The sequence below is a fragment of the Pseudophryne corroboree genome, chromosome 10 (assembly GCF_028390025.1).
Source record: "Pseudophryne corroboree isolate aPseCor3 chromosome 10, aPseCor3.hap2, whole genome shotgun sequence".
NCBI classification, from domain to species: Eukaryota; Metazoa; Chordata; class Amphibia; order Anura; family Myobatrachidae; genus Pseudophryne; species Pseudophryne corroboree.
The window spans coordinates 46,707,435-46,728,038 of record NC_086453.1 but is presented as its reverse complement, the minus strand read 5'-3'; the positions used below and the strand labels follow the sequence as shown (position 1 = coordinate 46,728,038).

Below are 20,604 nucleotides of genomic sequence, written 5' to 3'. Positions count from 1 at the left end.
ATAATGGACCTGGTGGACACTGTCAGCAGACTGTTAAACTAGTATAAAGAAAAAAAGCCACCACAGGTATACAATGTAGATAGATGGATAGTATACTTATGGACGACGAGTGACGACACAGAGGTAGGTACAGCAGTGGCCTACCGTACTGCTATATGTATATACAGTATAATAATGGACCTGGTGGACACTGTCAGCAGACTGCTAAACTAGTATAAAGAAAAAAAGCCACCACAGGTATACAATGTAGATGGATGGAAATAGTATACCTATGGACGACGAGTGACGACACAGAGGTAGGTACAGCAGTGGCCTACCATACTGCTATATTTATATACAGTATAATAATGGACCTGGTGGACACTGTCAGCAGACTGCTAAACTAGTATAAAGAAAAAAAGCCACCACAGGTATACAATGTAGATGGATGGATAGTATACTTATGGACGACGAGTGACGACACAGAGGTAGGTACAGCAGTGGCCTACCGTACTGCTATATATACAGTATAATAAATGGACCTGGTGGACACTGTCAGCAGACTGCTAAACTAGTATAAAGAAAAAAAGCCACCACAGGTATACAATGTAGATGGATGGATAGTATACTTATGGTCGACGAGTGACGACACAGAGGTAGGTACAGCAGTGGCCTACCGTACTGCTATATATACAGTATAATAAATGGACCTGGTGGACACTGTCAGCAGTCTGCTAAACTAGTATAAAGAAAAAAGGTCACCACAGGTATACAATGTAGATGGATGGATAGTATACTTATGGACGACGAGTGACGACACAGAGGTAGGTACAGCAGTGGCCTACCGTACTGCTATATTTATACAGTATAATAATGGACCTGGTTTACACTGTCAGCAGATTGCTAAACTAGTATAAAGAAAAAAAGCCACCACAGGTATACAATGTAGATGGATGGATATAGTATACTTATGGACAACGAGTGACGACACAGAGGTAGGTACAGCAGTGGCCTACCGTACTGCTATATTTAAATACGGTATAATAATGGACCTGGTGGACACTGTCAGCAGACTGCTAAACTAGTATAAAGAAAAAAAGCCACCACAGGAGTGTTTTTCAGGCAGACAAACGTATACTGGACTGGTGGTCACTGTCAGCAAAACTGCACTGTACTCCTGCTATAACTGCTCCCCAGTCCCCACAATTAGACAGTGTGAGCAATCAGCGCAGATATATCATGCAGCACACTGAGCACAGATATGGTATGGAGCGTTTTTTACAGGCAGAGAATGGGTTAAAAACTGGTGGTCACTATCAGCAAAACTCTGCACTGTACTCCTAACAGCTGCTCCCCAATCCTCCCCACAATTGGTAATAAAATCAAATGTCACTCTCTTCTAATCTATAATTATAAACGGAGAGGACGCCAGCCACGTCCTCTCCCTATCAATCTCAATGCACGTGTGAAAATGGCGGCAACGCTCGGCTGCTTATATAGAATCCAAATCTCGCGAGAATCCGACAGAGGGATGATGATGTTCGGGCGCGCTCGGGTTAGCCGAGCCATACGGGAGAATCCGAGTATGGCTCGGACCCGTGTAAAAAGGCTGCAGTTCGGGGGGGTTCGATTTCCGAGAAACCGAACCCGCTCATCACTATTAGTTACAAAGCAAAACCAACCTTGTTTTGCCGGGTAACTGATTGCCGCTTTAAAATTATGTGAGAACACTGACGAAGTCCCTCACTTCCTGGTACTTGCTCTCTATTACATTCCCCCCAATATAGTTATCCAAACCTGCCTTGGGGCTGGTGAACATGCTATAGGGCTGATGCTAGTTTTGATGAAGCAACTGATGATGGCCAATCGGTATTACAGTGTGCAAAGGCACTAAAATTTGTCATCTCAGACTTTACACACACAGATGTGTCCTTTCTCATACTACATGCGGCTACTCACGGGTGCAACTAATTTTTTGTGGTGCATGTACACATTTGCGGTCACACTCACGATCCACAGGAAATGCATTGAGTAGTCGCAGGTGCGACTATATGTACCTTGCCGTGAAAAATCGCAATTGCGGCAAAATCTTATCCGTGACCCGTTCATGGGTAAGATTAGATACATTTGTACATCCAAATTAATGTATACAAGGGAAGTCGTCTGGACCAGCATTTACATAAGCTAAGCCAAATATGTTTTCAGCGGTTTCAAAATCTGGTTATTTCCATGAAAATATTGTCTCTGTACCTACCACTTACCAATGCCACTAAACACCCAGTACGGCGCAATAACCACAGCCGACTGATGCATTGATTGCAGGAGACGAGCAGACAGAGCCACTGCCAGATGGCTGGGTAAGATACAGCTTCCTCCCTTTTAAACAGTAACTAAGCCACCAAGTGGCATTGTGGAAAATCGAGCATAGCGCCGGTTCCAATAGCACACACCCGGTGCTCTCCCTCCCTTGGCATGCCACAAGATGCTCCTTAGTCTCCTAATATTCTTGTGAAGGGTCGAGCATAGCGCTCAATATATTCGGCAGGCGCTCTCCCCTGACACACAGCAGAGAGAAAAAGCTAAGCAGGTTTAAAATTGAAAGGCACAGACCATTGAAATATGGACCTTTCCCTATTGAGGACCCTACCATTGGCACTCCCTGGAGACTGTTCAATTGTGGTTAAAAAAATTATATCACACACTAAAAGGGATTTATCATTGCTTTTTGGTGCAGAGTCTTTCTTTTTTGACCAGCGAATGAATTGTGACTTTATGATTATTGTAAATAAAATTGTGTGTTTTTAATATTTATACATTATGTTTATGACTGATTGATAGATTGATTGATTGATTGATTGATTTAATTACATGCTACCTACGTGGATTTTATCTAGTAGCTACAAAAAAAAATGTAAAAAAAATTCTGTTGTGACCTTGCATTTAGTATCAAATTCTAAACCAGTGTTTCCCAAACGCATTCCTCAAGGCACCCCAACAGTCCAGGTTTTAGGTATATCCCTGCTTGTGCACAGATGGTATAATCAAACTGACTGAGTTACTAATTAAGGCACCTGTGCCAAAGCATAGATATCCTTAAAACCAGGACTGTTGGGGTGCCTTGTGAACCACGTTTGGGAACCACTGCTCTAACCCATTTATAGCATAAAACGCTGTTACAACATGTTTCATTTTTATAAATTCACAATGTATTTGGTTTTGCTTTGAAACCAACACAACAAATTCATGGAATGAATAATCTTCAAATCTAATCACTCGCTGAGTCACGTCAACATATATCAGATGAAGATTACACACCCATGTGATTAGTGGTTTTTTCATGACAAGGATCTTCAATATAAACTTGCTCTTAACCAACTTAGATATATGATATTTAGCAAACACAAAGAACACTGAAGGAAGTTTAATGTGGTACAGTAATTTCTTGCATAAGGATACAAACTGCCGCTGCAACTATAATCTAAGGTAAGAGACCACAATATTCCATTGATTAGCATTTGTAGAGAAATATATTGAAAATACATTTCACAAATTTAGGCTGAAATTATCTAAACAAAATTGGCTATAAACAAATTCTGAAATAAATAAATAGAACTGCACTAAAAATATATAACTAAATGATAAGGCAGAAGATCCAATACAAATCAATACACATTTGTTATTTTTAAAAATAAGCATATAATTTAATATAGTGAAAAATAAAAAAAAAACAGTATTGCCTAAGTAAATCTCACAAATATATATATATATATATATATATATATAACACACACACACACACACACACACACACACACACACACACACACACACACACACACACCTGCATCCAATGCACATGCTGACATATATTTATTTATTTATCATCAGTTATTTATATAGCGCACACACATTCCGCATCGCTTTACAGAGAATATTAGACCATTCACATCAGTCCCTGCCCCAGTTGAGCTTAACACTGTATTACCTATAAGAAAGGAGGCTTTACCAAAGTCTTATATTTTAAATTAAGACAAACAGTCTTGATTTCTGTTGGATCCACTGACATATCATTATTCGTTTATAATATTAGTGCAATTCCATTCATTTCTTTGGTTTCGTTGTTGCTTTTCAGTAGACTTATTATCACATGTCCATATTTTGTAATTGAAAGCAGTTTTTTGTATTTATTTATTTATTGTCTCATTAAGGTTGTATTAACATTCAAATAGTTACTGTAAATAATATTTATTTTTTTCTTGTACAGAATAGTAGCACATGGATTTCTTATTGTTTAACTTTTTTTATTCCTTTTATTTTGTATTAGCAAATTCTCTTACACATATATTCTTTGAAACAAATGTTAAAAATCAAACCTTGCATAATGTACTTGTTTTTAATAGAGCAATACAGTTGAAGTGGGTTCTCAAAGACTGCCTGTGCCCCAGTGTGCTATACTGTATGTTTAGAGGCTAAGGGCAAATTGGATGCATTTTGTGACGAAAATGTAAGTTTAAATTGAGAACAAAAATGAACACATTCTCCACACATTTAATTATTTGTCCCCTATGTATGCCATTCCTAGACATTATTATTCTCGATACCTACAACTCTGCCATGCCTTAGCTGCACATTTTTCCTTGTTCCGCCACTCTCTGAATCCCTTGTTCATGTGCTAGTTCGAAACATGCCCCAATGTAAAAAGGTTTTGGCTCTATTTTCCTCTCTCCTCTCCTTCTCTGGGTCTGATGGTTTGGGTGCCCTCCAAATGAAATGGGTGATTGACCTGGGTGCGCTGAAAGATGAAGACTGGGACTATGTTCTTGGCTTCTCGAGGGGTTCGCTATGGCCTATGCCAGATTTCATTTCTATTGGACCCCGAGTAGACTGTCTCAAAGTATTTGTAATACAGGTGTTCTGATCCCTCACATGAATCTTCATATTTGTATCTTCGGGCTAGATCTGGAAGAATCTCTCCCCATCCATCTCCAAATATATGTTAATACTCTCCTTACTCTGTCCCCGGTTTGTATAGCCCGCATCTTCATGGGCCATGACCCTCCCTCCCTTGCCGCCCGGATAGCGTTGGTTAACACCACACTATCTCACAAGTGTTTTATGTGCACCAAACGTAAATTTTCATGGAAATATGATAAGGGCTGGGGACTTTGGAAAGACTCACGGTATTCTTTTATTCCTCTGTTTCACTTACATTTTGCTATTTAAGACACGGTCTCTAAGCTCTTGCCTCTGGTTCACGCTGACCTGGCTCCATGTATATATCTTTATTGACTTGATTCTAGTAATTTTGCTATGCAGGGCTAATATCTTTCTTATGATATTTACTAAGCCCTAACATTAGCACACAAAGCACAATTTTGCTTTTGTTTTATTCTGTATATATTTAGACCTTTTTGCCTTAAATGAGCTTAGATATCTAAAGTTTCAGAGTTACTGAAACTGCAATTTTTTTTAACATACAGTAGATCCACTTTGAAACAATTTTGGGGACTTCTTTTGATAAATTGGTGGATATATTGTGATTTAGTCCTTTTCACTATACAGTGATTGATCTAATTTATTAGAGTTATTAGGTGCAAATCAATCTAAAAACAGTATAAGAAATTTCAATGTCAGACAAATCATTTCTCTCTATTCTATTGCTTAACATTGGTGACAAAAGCAGATGGGTGTATATATTAAACGAAAATGTAACAAAGTTGTTAATCAAATCTTGTAAATATAACAGAGTAGTTTATTCAATCTTATAAATATAAAAAAGCAAAGTACAGTACAGTAAGCAATTATTCTTAAGGCCCTTACACACTAGTCGATATAGTAAACAATGTCGCTCAATCTGATCCTTCCTGAGCGACATCATTAACTATATCGCCAAGTGTGTATGCTGCCTCAGACAAGCAATGCACGGTCCCGCAGGTTATTAATGACCCTCGGTCTCGGCCATGCATGCAGCTCAATTTAGACTCATCGACCAAAGCTGCATGCACCGGACATCAGCGGCAAGACGTTCCTGTGTGATATCGCTCAGTGTGTATGCCCACGTCGAGCGGGCCAACCTAGGAGGGGAACACACTAGGTGATGTCGCCTAGTGTGTACCTACTTTTACTATCGCCAATCTCCTATATATATTTCTAGAAAGTATGAGGCAATTATTTCATATTTTGATCAAAATATTTCAGATTGCAAACCTCGTCTAGTTCACCTCAGTATTAGCCAACACATCATTCTATAAATGCCTACAGTAACTGTATTTTGATATATCTTTCTGTATTTGTGTTTGTTTTATCTTCCTTTTTTCAGTGCTCTGTACCAGCTAAATCAGTGCTGTGACAAAAAATAAGGCAACTTGTAAAGTTAAACGTATTGGATAAAGTGACATCAGACACTTTGGTTCACGTCTACTGTATACTGATAAAATCTGTGGACTCACCATTCTAAGGTTAGAGATCATAACTAAAAAGATGAGTGATAAATATTTACATTTGTTATTGTAGTTTTATATGAACATGTTAAAAGAGCGAGTGATGTCAAAATGCAAGATTACTTCTGTATATGTTTTGACAACTTATACCACACATAAAACTCTATTAACATCATTATATACTTTAAAAACAATTTAATTGAACAAAGTACTGTACAATATCAGCTATTACTGAATGTTATATGTACAATATACATGAGCTGTAATGTAAATTACTATAATATTAGTGTCATAAAAATAGAATTGTAAAATTGTGTTTCAAGCTAGTACAAAACATGGAACATGAACACTAAAGTAAATATGATAGCGCAGTAAAAGTTCTGTACAAATTGGCAACAGGAAGCAGCATTCCCAGTTACTGTACTTCTAGCAGGTAATATTTGCTGGAATGTTATCCTAATCCGCTCTAATGTCTGATTACAGTTTTCTCTGGAAAAATGAAGGGGAGATCGTTTTTAAGTATTTCTACAACAACTCACTATGACTTGAATCTTTAGGATAGGACAAAGGCCCTCATTCCGAGTCCTTCGTTCGGTAATTTTCATCGCATCACAGCGATTTTCCACTTAGTGCGCATGCGCAATGTACGCACTGCGACTGCGCCAAGTAAATTTGCTATGAAGGTAGTATTTTTACTCACGGCCTTTTCATCGTTCTGGTGATCGTAATGTGATTGACAGGAAATGGGTGTTACTGGGCGGAAACAGGCCGTTTTATGGGCGTGTGGGAAAAAACGCTACCGTTTCCGGAAAAAACGCAGGAGTGGCCGGAGAAACGGGGGAGTGTCTGGGCGAACGCTGGGTGTGTTTGTGACGTCAAACCAGGAACGACAAGCACTGAACTGATCGCAGATGCCGAGTAAGTGTGAAGCTACTCTGAAACTGCTACGAGGTGTGTAATCGCAATATTGCGAATACATCGTTCGCAATTTTAAGATGCTAAGATACACTCCCAGTAGGTGGCGGCTTAGCGTGAGCAACTCTGCTAAAATCGCCTTGCGAGCGAACAACTCGGAATGAGGGCCAAAATACGGGCATTTTTGACAATTGTTTATTTATAGATACTTGAAAAAAATTGTGCAAAGGGCAATAACCGCTAAGAGGCACAGTGAGTGGGATATATATATATTTTGAAGAACTGAACAAAAACTTTGCACACGTATGCACTTCAAATCAAAAACACCAAGTAGCTATAGAGGTATCTTATGCTGTGTATTCATCTTGTGACTTCAAACAGCAAAGTGGGACTCTGCCTTTTTTCTTTTCATATGTGAAAAAAAATAACATAACAAAGTTTGTATCTAAAATGGTGAGCCCTTTTTTAGACAGTTGTTTAGTGCGGTCACTTTATATGGGATTATGCAAGCTGGGCTTTTCTGACACAGTTGCATCTGATGCAACTATCAGAAAAGCCCAACGGCAGATGATGGAAAGTAATCTTCTTGCACTCACCCATCACTGCACACATGGCCAAACCCTCTATTCCCGAAGCATTCCCAAAGTCTTTCATCCTGACTGCAGCTGTTGGAAGAAAATCTGGGTTCTCTGCAGTAGTGATGGCCATCGCCCATCGATGAGTCAAAATCATGGATGGTTTATGGCCGATGTCAATTATTTAGCCATCGATGGTGGAGAACCATATGGTTTCCTGCCATCGATGGTAAAGGCCAACCAAATAAGAGTTTTTCTTTCCCACTTTACAATGTGTCTGTACACGAAGCATAGCTCCGCCCCTTGACACCCACAAAGCCCCATAGCTGAATGGCCCACAGTCCACTTCATAGTAAAGCATGGATAACCATCGATGGGTGAAACCATCAATGGATCCCTAGCAGATAGTTTTATACCATCGATGCATAACCCACCAATGTCCATCCCTACACTGCAGACCCACCCCTCCCTCCAGCAGTCAGCAGTGCTGTGTCATCCCCAGGAATGCCCACCTCTTGTTGCTGGCTGCACTTCTTGTAGCAAACAAGGGGGATGATTTAGCACTCTAGTTTTATACAGTTTAATAATAAAAAGAGAACTGTGCATGGGACTTTTTTTTTTACTTTTAAACTATTAAACATCTCAATGTGCAAGATTTCACATAATCGTGTAAGCTACATGCAATTTTTTTTATAATCAATTTTTTTTTAAAGAAATCATCAAATTTTAAGGGGTACAGAAAAGAAAAATGGATGGGGAAAAATGAATACATGGGAAAACCAGTATTGCAACATAAAGCAACATTCTAAAAATAGAACTATGGACCAGCATGCGGGGGAAAAAAACACAAAAGAGAACAATAAAAAAAGCACACATAGACTAAGAAGAATTACTTTCATTTTCGCTGAATTGATGCAGATAAAATAAATGGGATTTATGAAGTAGCAAGGCACTTTCACCATATTCATGTCAAGCAAACTAGTTCAAAATAGTTAAGGGAACTGATATGTATAAGGTTACAAAGGCGGTTTACCTATAAAAATGATATTGCACCTTAAGAAAAACATTAAGGAGAATGGGAAAGAGGATCTTTCCAATCCTGGGCAATAGCAGTGAAGCAGGGAGCAAGACCAAAACACATAGTTAGCCTTGCCCACCTCTCTATAATACCTCCATCAATTCTACGCTTGGTCAGGTCACATAATATGTAACTGATCCAAAGTGAGGTACAGTATAGTCTATGCTGTACAACAATTTAATGTGCATCTCAGAGTGATTAAACACCACAATATATATAATATGATGTGATATAAATCAATTCCCATTGAGTATCAGTAAGAGGATTGCCCAAATCTGATTTCCAACAGAAGTGAGATGGTGATTTTATGAAAGGACATTACTGAAGTATATTTCCATAACAGTATATGTAATTTTCCTATTGCTCAAATTAAGGCAAAAGTATAAGTATATAGGTGGAGCATGAATCAACCCCAGTTCTGGCAATCTAATATCTTATCTGAAATTATATAAATATGTATATCATGGGAGATAGGGTATACTGGTGTTGCAGAAAGGTAAAAGAATGGAGAGACTTATCAACAAGGAGATCATACAGGATGACAATGTCACTATATTGATAGAGTAACAAGTGCAAGTCAGGGATTCATTTAGAGATTGCTAAAATAGAGAGGGTAGCAGTGGGAAGAAGAAAAAATCTACATTCAGGGAAATAAACTTTTCCAAGACTTGAAACAAAGCTTTTATAGAAGAAGGAGTTGTATGATGGCATTGAGATGTCTATAAAAGATCTGCCAGTGGGTAACTTGGGCAAGCCACTGCTTCCGATGCCACAAGGCATTTAACAGCAGGAGAACAAAGTTTGGTAAGATGACAAGGCTCTTGATAGTAAATAAGGTCTGAAAAATGCAAATCCCCCATTTTTTTGTAATCATTAAAGAGCGGGCAATTTTTGGGCATTTATTGTTCCAAACATAAAAGATCAATAGAGTCTGACATTTATTTAAATATTTTTTAGGTAAAACATAGGGAATAGTTTGAAATAGATACTTAGGTTTGAGAAGTAACACCATCTTAAATGCAGCCAGCCAACCTAGCCTTGAGATTTCATAAGAGATCCAGGATGTTGGAAAGGATAACAACTAGTGGTTAAGGGGTGGGAGATTAACATCAACTACCATAGAGACAGATGAAAGGATCTGGATACCTTAATATAAAAGGAAGGTTGACTGCCAATAGTACTGAAGCCTGGTATGAAGCTTAATAATAGTGGACTTCGGGAGGAATAGACGATGCATCTGATTTTGTGGCATTTAACCTATAAAACGAGGCCTTATTATAACTATCCAATAAAATATGCCGACATGGCTATAAGGAGGTCTATAGTGAATAGTATAATATATGGCAATATAGGTCAAACAAAACCAGTATCTGATGCAAAATATACGTTATGGTAAGAACTTACCGTTGATAATGGTATTTCTCCTAAGTCTACAGGATCCACAGGATAACAGTGGGATATGATTAAGCAACAGCGGATTTGCCTCCCAGCATGCCTCCCAGCAGCCTGTCCATATATCCCCGACTCCTGGCTCAGGCACATCAGTTGTATTCCAAAGCTTCAAGGCAGGAGCATCATAGAGAGCCCTAATCAGGCGATAAGAACACACATGCACACCCTTCCGTACAAGAAGGAAGAGGTTAGTGAGTAAAAGGATCCTCAATTCAGGTGCGTCAGGGTGGGATCCCTGTGGATCCTGTGAACATAGGAGACATACCATTATCAATGGTAAGTTCTTACCATAATGTATATTTCTCCGGCAGGGTCCACAGGTTATCCACAGGATAACAATGGGATTTCCCAAAGCAATTTAGTGGTGGGGACGCTCCTGATTAGACAGGAGAATCCTTCGCCCGAATTCAGCATAATGAGAGGCAAAGGTATCCATGGCATAATGTCTAATGAATGTGTTAATGGAAGACCATGTGGCTGCCTTACATATCTGTTCTGCTGAAGCACCATGTTGTGCTGCCCATGATGGACCTACCTTACGAGTAGAGTGAGCAGAGACATTAGCCGGAACAGGGAGATCAGCTTGAGAATATGCTTCTGAAATCATCATCCGAAGCCATCTTGCCAGTGTCTGCTCATCAGCAGGCCATCCTCTCTTGTGAAATCCGTAGAGAATGAAGAGAGAATCTGTCTTTCTGATGGCACTGGTACGATCCACGTAGATCCTTAATGCACAGACCACGACCAGCAATGCATCTCCCGCAGAAAGGCCCGATACCTGGAAAGCCGAGATTACAATTTCTTCATTAAGGTGGAATTTATACACCACCTTTGGAAGATACCCAGATCTAGTTCTGAGAACTGCTTTATCTGGATAAAAAAATCAGAAATGGGGAACGACATGATAATGCCCCTAAATATGATACTCTTCTAGCTGACGCCATAGCCAGTAGAAAGAGAACTTTAGCTGTCAACCATTTAAGATCCACTTTATTAAGTGGTTTAAATGGGGCAACTTAACTACTAGAAAAGAGGGGGTAACCTGGATTGCACATCCTATTACTAAAGATATCAAGAGGTGCTATCATTCATGCTGAGGCTTCTAATACTATGTTGGAGGAAGAGAGATGCAGATGCACACTCTTAGCACTAAGAACACTGATAGTAAAAATAATTTCAATAAACAATCACAGTTAACATGGAGTATAATTGAAGTTCTTAGCACACATTTGTGCAAATATGCGGGCCCATGTACCGCGGCCAGGTGACTTCATCACATGGGTCCCTAACATTCCTAATACTATCACATTTTATAAATTTTCTATAAATAAAACTTAACTACTAGAGTCTGGAAGACCTCTGAGTGTAGAGCCCATTCACTTGCCTGAATGGCGTGTCGATTGAGAAAGTCCGCTTCCCAGTTTAGGACTCCCGGGACAAACACTGCGGACAAGATTGGATGATGAAGTTCTGCCCACTTTAATATGTGACTTACCTCCATCATCGCTTTTTGGCTGCGAGTTCCTTCCTGGTTGAGGTACACTACTGCAGTCACATTGTCCAAGCGAACCTGGACTGGTTTTCCCCGAAGAACGTCCTTTGCCTGAATCAGTGCCATGTATATGGCCCGAAGTTCCAATATATTTATTGGCAGGGAACCATCTTCCTTGGTCCATTGCCCCTGGAAACACAACCTTCCTTACACTGCTCCCCAGCCCTGGAGACTGGCTTCTGTCATCAGAATTTCTCAATCTAATATCCAAAAGGGTCTCCCCTTGTCTAGATGAGATGTTTGTAGCCACCTGGCTAATGACCTTCTTACTACTATCGTAAGAACCATAGTCTGTGTTTTTATCGTCTGATGCAACCCATTCCATTTGGCAACCTTGGACATCTTGTTCAGAGATAATATTACTCTCTGAAGACTTGAATTCAGTACAGCCCCCAAGTGATTCATCCGCTGTGATGGAACCAGAGATGATTTTGCACAATTTATGAGCCACCCGTGCTTCTGCAGACACGTTATTGTCTATTGCAGATGACATAGGAGCAATTCCTGCAACTGAGCCAGGATTAAAAGATCGTTGAGGTATGGAATTCCCCTGCTGGCAGTGATAAACTACCATTACCACCATAATCTTGGTAAATACTCTGGGGGCTGTGGCTAACCCAAAAGGTAGGGCCTGTAACTGAAAATGCTGTTGGAGGATAGCGAACCTGAGATAGCACTGATGGGACAGTGCTATAGGAACATGTAGGTAAGCATCCTGTATATCAAGGGATACCATATAAACCCCTGGCTCCATGTCCAAAATGATGGAATGCAAAGTCTCCATGTGAAACTGAGGTACCCAAATGTATTTGTTCAGCACTTTGAGATTGAGAATGGGCTGAAATGACTAATTTGGCTTCTGAACTAAAAACAGGTTGGAGTAAAACCCCTGTCCTCGTTGTGCATGAGGAAATGGAATAACTACTCCTGACTGAAGCAATTTCTGAACTGCCTCTTGCAAAGCCCTGGCCTTCGTCTCTACCCAAGACGGGCTGGTACAAAAAAACCTTTGAGGAGGGTGCTTCTTGAAGGGAAAAGCTTAATCTAGAGATACCACTTCCTGCACCCAGGCATCTGTTGTAGACTGCTGCCAGATCTGTGCAAACTGAAGCAGTTGTCCCCCCCACCCTGGGATCCCCCAGGTGGTGGCCCGCACCATCAGGCTGATGGAGTATCTGTCTTACCAACCGGTCCTCTGGTAGCCCAATGCTTTCTAGTCTTACCAGACTTGTTGTATTGGGACTGCCTGCTATCACTTTTACCTTTAGCTTTTCCTTCAGAGCGAAAGGGCTGAAAAGCCGGAACTTTAGGTTTGAAATTGTATGTGCAAGGAAACTTTACTTTCTTGAAGTCTGCTTCTGACTCCAAAATATTTGTCAATTCTTTACCAAAAAGAATATCTCCAGAAAAGGGCAAAGATTCCAAAACCTTCTTAGATTCTGAATCAGCTTTCCATGTACATAGCCAAACTGCTCTATGAGCAGCTATTGTTGAAGCTGAAGCCCTGGAGGCAATAGTACCCATATCCAATGCTGCTTCTTCCAAGAACATTGCAGCCTGTTTTATATGTGCTATATGGGATTTATTCTCTCTAGATGCTATTGAAAAATCCCCCTCCAATACATCAGCCCAGGCAGCCACTGCCTTTGCCATCCAAGCTGAAGCCACGGCTGGCCTTATGACTGCCCCAGACAGGGAAAAAATGTTTTTTAGAAAAACCATCCACTCTCCTATCCATGACATCTTTTAATGATGTTGAAGGCAAAGGTTATGTAGAGTTTCACACTAATCGAATCACACGCATATCTACTTTAGGAGCCACCTCCCTTTTTAAACAATCCCCAGCTGGAAGAGGATTATTGGAATTCCATTTCTTAGGAATTCTAAACTTCTTATTAGGCGTAGCCCAAGCCTCTTCCATGATTTCTGTCAGCTGATCTGAGCCTGGAAACTCAGTCTTAACTGTTTTGGGATGTTTAAACACAGGTGCCTTGGTTTTTTCAACACAGGCTCTACTGAATCCTCTAAGGATAGAATGGCTTTCATTGCTTTAATTAACTAAGCTATATCCACTGAGCTGAGACCTTCCTCCTCCTCTTCGTATGCCAAAGAAGAATTAATTGAGCTTTCATCCTCTGATGAATCCTCATCTGAACCATGTGTAGCCATAAAGGATGAAGATTTACTTACCACCGGCTTATCAGCCTGTTTCTTTTGAGAGGCAGCTGCTGGAAGTGATACACCACAGGTGGGAAGCTGCTCATAAGGGTTAATCGTGTAACCTATCCCCAGTACAGGAGTTGGAGGAATTATCCTTCCAGCTATACTGGATAAAGTATGTGCAAACATAGCCCAAGGTGGATCAACCCGCAACTGAATTGTCTTTCATTTTTCAAGAACCCCTGGTGAAAGCTAAAACAATTTGCACACAAACCATCCTGAACCAGATCCTGAGAGGATAAAACAGCTTTGCAAGACAAACATGATATGAGTGATGGTGTTGCTGTGAGTGTATCTTTCTCACCTTTGCAGCTCTTAGACATGATAAATAATCAAAACTTCCACAGTGTACTACACAATTTGTGACTATAACCACTTTAATCTTTTTAAAGTGACATACAATCCGACCCTACCCATGCACCAGCATTGAGGATCAGAATAAAACAAAACTTACAGAATATATTAAAGTCAGCAATCACACTATCAGTCACATGTTATACAGTAGTATAATAAGCAATATGAGCCCATCATCAACCACAACTACATTTGAAGTATGTAGGAGAACATATTACTGAATCATGTTTAATCAGATCTACCGTATTCAGATGCATTGCGAAAGAAACAACAGTAAATGTATACAGACTCATATGCAATAGGCACTTATCTAACTATTCATACTCGAAGAGGTAGATAGAGACTTAGTAATGTATTTACCGTACTCAGTAGTGTGGGATACAGGGAGACTCACCTCGCTTCCAGGACAGATCAATACATTAGCGAACGCTGAGTGGATCCAGACGCTACTAGTGTACACTGCCGCTCCATGAACCTATAGTGAATACAGACGCTCAGTGAACACAGACGCACCAGTCACACAGCCGCCTATGCTGCGACTGGGTTCCCTTCATGTACAGCATCTGAGACGGAAGCGGGAAACAGTTCATGGTGGGAGACTCGGAGGAAACTGGTCATGAACCGGGGGGAAGGGCAACCAGGAGATCGTCTGACTCCCCACTGCTAACATCAACCCTAGGGATCGCAGCCTCATACTATTCCTGTAGCCTATGATCTCTAAGGCCTAACGCTGGTGCACCCGAGGTGGCAGTCGCGTCAGCAACTGTTTGGTAGTCTCCTCCCAAAACAGTGCAGCTGTGTCTGTATTCCCCTTCTAAGCGGAACCGATGCCTTACCTTCTCCCCGTGCTCTGGCCACAGCCTGGTAACGTCTGCTGGACCTGCTAGTATAGCCGATACAGACGCCTGCCAAAAAAGCACTGTACTCGTGGGTAAGCATTGTCGCGACCCGGCGGAGAGTTGTTGGAGCGGCTCTTTCTAAGGTACGTATAAGACGCTGTTTTAAAAGATTGCTCAGAAAAATAGTAATACTATAAAAATAAAATAAGAAAGCTTAGGGCTGCTAAAAACCAGCGGCCCTCTGACCATAGTCCAGCTCCTGCCGCACCAAACAAAAAACTGATTTGACTGAGCCAGGAGGCGGGGATATATGGACGGGCCCATTGAATGCTGGGAGGCCGGAAAGCTTTGACTGATTGGTGCAAATCTGCTGTTGCTTCATCATATCCCATTGTTATCCTGTGGATAACCTGTGGACCCTGCCAGAGAAAAAATAATAAAAATAAATAAATAAATAGAAAACAAGCAGAGCAGCTATCTTCCATGGCGAGATGTAATAGCATCCAAGATTGCCAGAGGTATGGGATGCCGGACAATCTCTGACTTGTTTTTTAAAGCAGCAGTCATTTACAGGTCAGGTATCAGTTATACAGATACCCATTAACCGGAATATTTTGGCCCTGTAGTGATGTCAAGGTGTGGCCGGCATCAGCCAATTACAGACAGGTTGGGGAGTGGCTTTGCAGCCATTTCTTCACCGTCACTACTCTAAGGACCAGCCGCCAGCCCTTCAGACTCCCCTCCCCCCCCCCCCCCCCGCGCTGACACTCTGGACCCTCCCACTGACCATCTGGATCCACCCTGCTGATGCTCCAGACCATCCCCACATCCCCGGGACATGTCTGGGTATTTTGTTATCCAAAAAAAGAAAATTGACATCTGGAATGCTCCTTGTCCCAATGATTCTGTATATGGGACACTTAATCTTAACCAAAGCCATGCCTTGTAAATGACTTCTGCTTTAAAAAAACATCCAAGATCGGCCGGCATCCAGCACCTTCAGCAATCTCGGATGCTATTACATCCGGCCTTTAGTGTTAGTTCAGTTAGCCATCAATAAAATGCATGGGTGGAAGTTTTATTCCCTAGGGCAGAGACAAACACCGGAGACAAGAGATAGAAATAAGCAGGAATCACCTCACTGATATAGTTGTGGTCTGGATTTATTACCTAGAAGATGAAGGCTGCAATAACGTAGCCTTTAGGGATAGGGAGAGCAGCAGTATGGTACCAGGTCCCAGCAGCTCCTGCAGTCCAGGGAAGGGTACAAGAAAATGGCTGCTGCCTCTGGTTAACTGGCATCTAGCAGGGGATAGCAGGAACTACCTTTGAAGAAGATCCAGGTTCAGCCATGGATCTACAGACAGTGGTGAGGTGTCTGCAGTGGATCACAGCTGGATCCTCATGACTGGAACGCAACTATTCAAGTAAGCGGGAGCAGGGGGGAGGAGAGGTTGCGGTGCCTGACTTTGTAGACTGCTGCTAGCCGTGGTCAGAGCAGGATGCAGGGAGACCCAGGAATAGCAGAAATGGCATCTCCTGCACTACCGCCATCCTGGGAAAAAGGGTTGAAGCTCGCTCCAAAGCCCAGGTGAAGGATCAATCCCTGGCACGTCTGTGTTAGGCCACATGCCCTACATACAATTTTTTTATTTTGTTTTATACATATATTGTACAGTTATTAGGTAATAAATGCACTATAATGAAATGTTTACTGAAGCGTTCTTGTAATAGAAATACTTTACATTTAAAATAATTTGTTTATTTAAATGTACTTTCCTACTGAAATAAACTAGAGACAGGGTCACTCATACCACATTACATGTATAAAATAAACGGTAACTGATTGTTTTTGATATTTTACTTTGTCTCTCTTAGTTAAAATAAATTACATTTACTATATTTTTTAAAGAAAATGTAAATGAACAGCATGATTATTTTGCAAATGTCAATCTGCTTTCAATAAAGTACATATATGTATGTATGTCTTTGTAGGGGAAAAGCCAACATGAAGTTTCCAGATTCAAATCAGACATTCAATGAATCTTATGACTATGAGTAAGCTATTTCATTTATATGTATTTATAAAATAATGTTTTTGCTTTTACAAATAATAATATTGCTGTATCACCTCTAAGTAATCGAAAAAAGAAAGGATACAACACTATACAGCTAAAGGGTTAGCTAATAATTCAAGTAGCATATAATAATCATCAATATCATCATCATTTTATTTACAAAGCACTTTTCTCCAAATTATGTATATATATATAATATATAGAAATTGGAAATGCAGGCACTCACCAATAAATTCCAACAGGTATTTTTTAATGATAACTCACAAAGACATATAGACGATCCGAATGTCTTTGTGGAGTACCGCATCGCTGGTTCTATTAAGCCTGGAGTGTGGACTTAACCAAGTATATATATATATATATATAACAAGAAGTAATAGCCGGCACTCTCAGTATAGTCAATTACCGGGGTGCCTTCCAATGCAGGGAATAGAGTTGATATAGTCCCCTGGGTGTAGCTAAATGCATCCACTCACCCTCCAGGAACCAGGCGGCACTCCACGGATTTTTGAAGAATAGCTTTTATAAATTCAGCAAAAAGTTCAATACATAGTGCAAAATCAAACCGACGTTTCAACGCCTCACAGGCGTTTTTTTCAAGGTGCACAGTGCAAACAAAAATAAAGAAAAACAACAAACAACAAAACCCACAAGTGTACTCACCTAAATAGGCACCAGTGTATGATCTCCCCTCGTTCTGCTTCCGGACGCCAGCGGCGAGTCGCATCCGCGCTCCGGGGCTGGGCCAGCGGCGCCCGTCAGTGACGTCATTCCGTTGCCAAGCAACCAGACGCGATGCGTGTTACCACCGCCGCTCCGGGAAGCTAAACAGAGGGAGAAGGCAATTACACTCTTATTAATTAGAAAAGTGCATGCGTGTAAGAAACCAATTAAAACCGTTAAAAACAGAGACAAAGGAGAATGTATATTAGGCATGCAGCAATGGACATAGACACTGTAAAAACCATAAGAGGACTTAAAAAGATATCATTACCATAAAAGATAATAGAATCAGACACCATCACCATCAAAGGCATAAACAGATAACAAAATAGAATATACAGACTACATATTATAGATGGAAAGATCACAATATAAGATGAAGAACTATTATTCATAAAAAGACATTCCATGGCATTTGTTCATTGAGGCCGTGTGGAGTTAAGGATTTAAGAACAAAGATCCACCTGGCTTCTTTTTGTGCCAGTATTTTTGCTCTGTCCCCCCCACGTGTCAATGCCGGTACATGGTCCAGAATTTTATATTTTAGATCAGACAATTTATGATTCGCCATTTTAAAATGGCGAGCGACAGGTTGGTCACTTTTCTTCCCTTCTAGAGCCCCCCTAATCGCTGAACGATGTAGGGCCATACGCTCCCTAAATGTCCTTATAGTCTGACCTACATACACAAGCCCACAAGGACAAAAAATAACATAGATCACAAATTGAGTTGTGCAGGTCACATAGTGTTGTATCCGATGGGATTGTAGGGTACCAGGATGTACAAAGGTGGGCCCTGATTCCATATAGCAGCAAGTCTCACATGATAGACATTTAAAACACCCTTTAGTATTGATGGATGTTCGTTTAGGGGTCACATCAGTCTGATCAGACTGATGTGACCCCTAAACGAACATCCATCAATACTAAAGGGTGTTTTAAATGTCTATCATGTGAGACTTGCTGCTATATGGAATCAGGGCCCACCTTTGTACATCCTGGTACCCTACAATCCCATCGGATACAACACTATGTGACCTGCACAACTCAATTTGTGATCTATGTTATTTTTTGTCCTTGTGGGCTTGTGTATGTAGGTCAGACTATAAGGACATTTAGGGAGCGTATGGCCCTACATCGTTCAGCGATTAGGGGGGCTCTAGAAGGGAAGAAAAGTGACCAACCTGTCGCTCGCCATTTTAAAATGGCGAATCATAAATTGTCTGATCTAAAATATAAAATTCTGGACCATGTACCGGCATTGACACGTGGGGGGGACAGAGCAAAAATACTGGCACAAAAAGAAGCCAGGTGGATCTTTGTTCTTAAATCCTTAACTCCACACGGCCTCAATGAACAAATGCCATGGAATGTCTTTTTATGAATAATAGTTCTTCATCTTATATTGTGATCTTTCCATCTATAATATGTAGTCTGTATATTCTATTTTGTTATCTGTTTATGCCTTTGATGGTGATGGTGTCTGATTCTATTATCTTTTATGGTAATGATATCTTTTTAAGTCCTCTTATGGTTTTTACAGTGTCTATGTCCATTGCTGCATGCCTAATATACATTCTCCTTTGTCTCTGTTTTTAACGGTTTTAATTGGTTTCTTACACGCATGCACTTTTCTAATTAATAAGAGTGTAATTGCCTTCTCCCTCTGTTTAGCTTCCCGGAGCGGCGGTGGTAACACGCATCGCGTCTGGTTGCTTGGCAACGGAATGACGTCACTGACGGGCGCCGCTGGCCCAGCCCCGGAGCGCGGATGCGACTCGCCGCTGGCGTCCGGAAGCAGAACGAGGGGAGATCATACACTGGTGCCTATTTAGGTGAGTACACTTGTGGGTTTTGTTGTTTGTTGTTTTTCTTTATTTTTGTTTGCACTGTGCACCTTGAAAAAAACGCCTGTGAGGCGTTGAAACGTCGGTTTGATTTTGCACTATGTATTGAACTTTTTGCTGAATTTATAAAAGCTATTCTTCAAAAATCCGTGGAGTGCCGCCTGGTTCCTGGAGGGTGAGTGGATGCATTTAGCTACACCCAGGGGACTATATCAACTCTATTCCCTGCATTGGAAGGCACCCCGGTAATTGACTATACTGAGAGTGCCGGCTATTACTTCTTGTTATGTATCGGACTTTTCTGCAATAGAAGTCCATAGAAGTGTGGCACCTCATTCATTTGTTGGATCAATGATTTAATTGCTCAGTATTTCTATATCAACAATAACAAACACTTTACCACGAGGAGAATGACGTCTAACAACACGGGGGCGATCCCCAAATATGCTATGACCTTGGATGTTACAGCAGCAATGAACGACACCTTTTGTTACACAGAGGCACAAGCAGCTGAGATTTTATTTCATGATGACTTACTCAGTGGTAAGGCCAG

The 20,604-nt window shown here is 40.8% G+C and overlaps 1 long non-coding RNA gene across 1 annotated transcript; it reads left to right on the top strand.

The window, feature by feature from the left end:
* The first annotated feature begins 3,326 nt into the window (after positions 1 to 3,326).
* Positions 3,327 to 20,048, top strand: LOC134966994 (uncharacterized). The gene is made up of 5 exons (XR_010188759.1): positions 3,327 to 3,462; positions 4,380 to 4,483; positions 6,299 to 6,437; positions 17,400 to 17,462; positions 19,879 to 20,048. It is a non-coding gene; the product is annotated as an uncharacterized LOC134966994 (long non-coding RNA).
* The last annotated feature ends 556 nt before the right edge of the window (positions 20,049 to 20,604 follow it).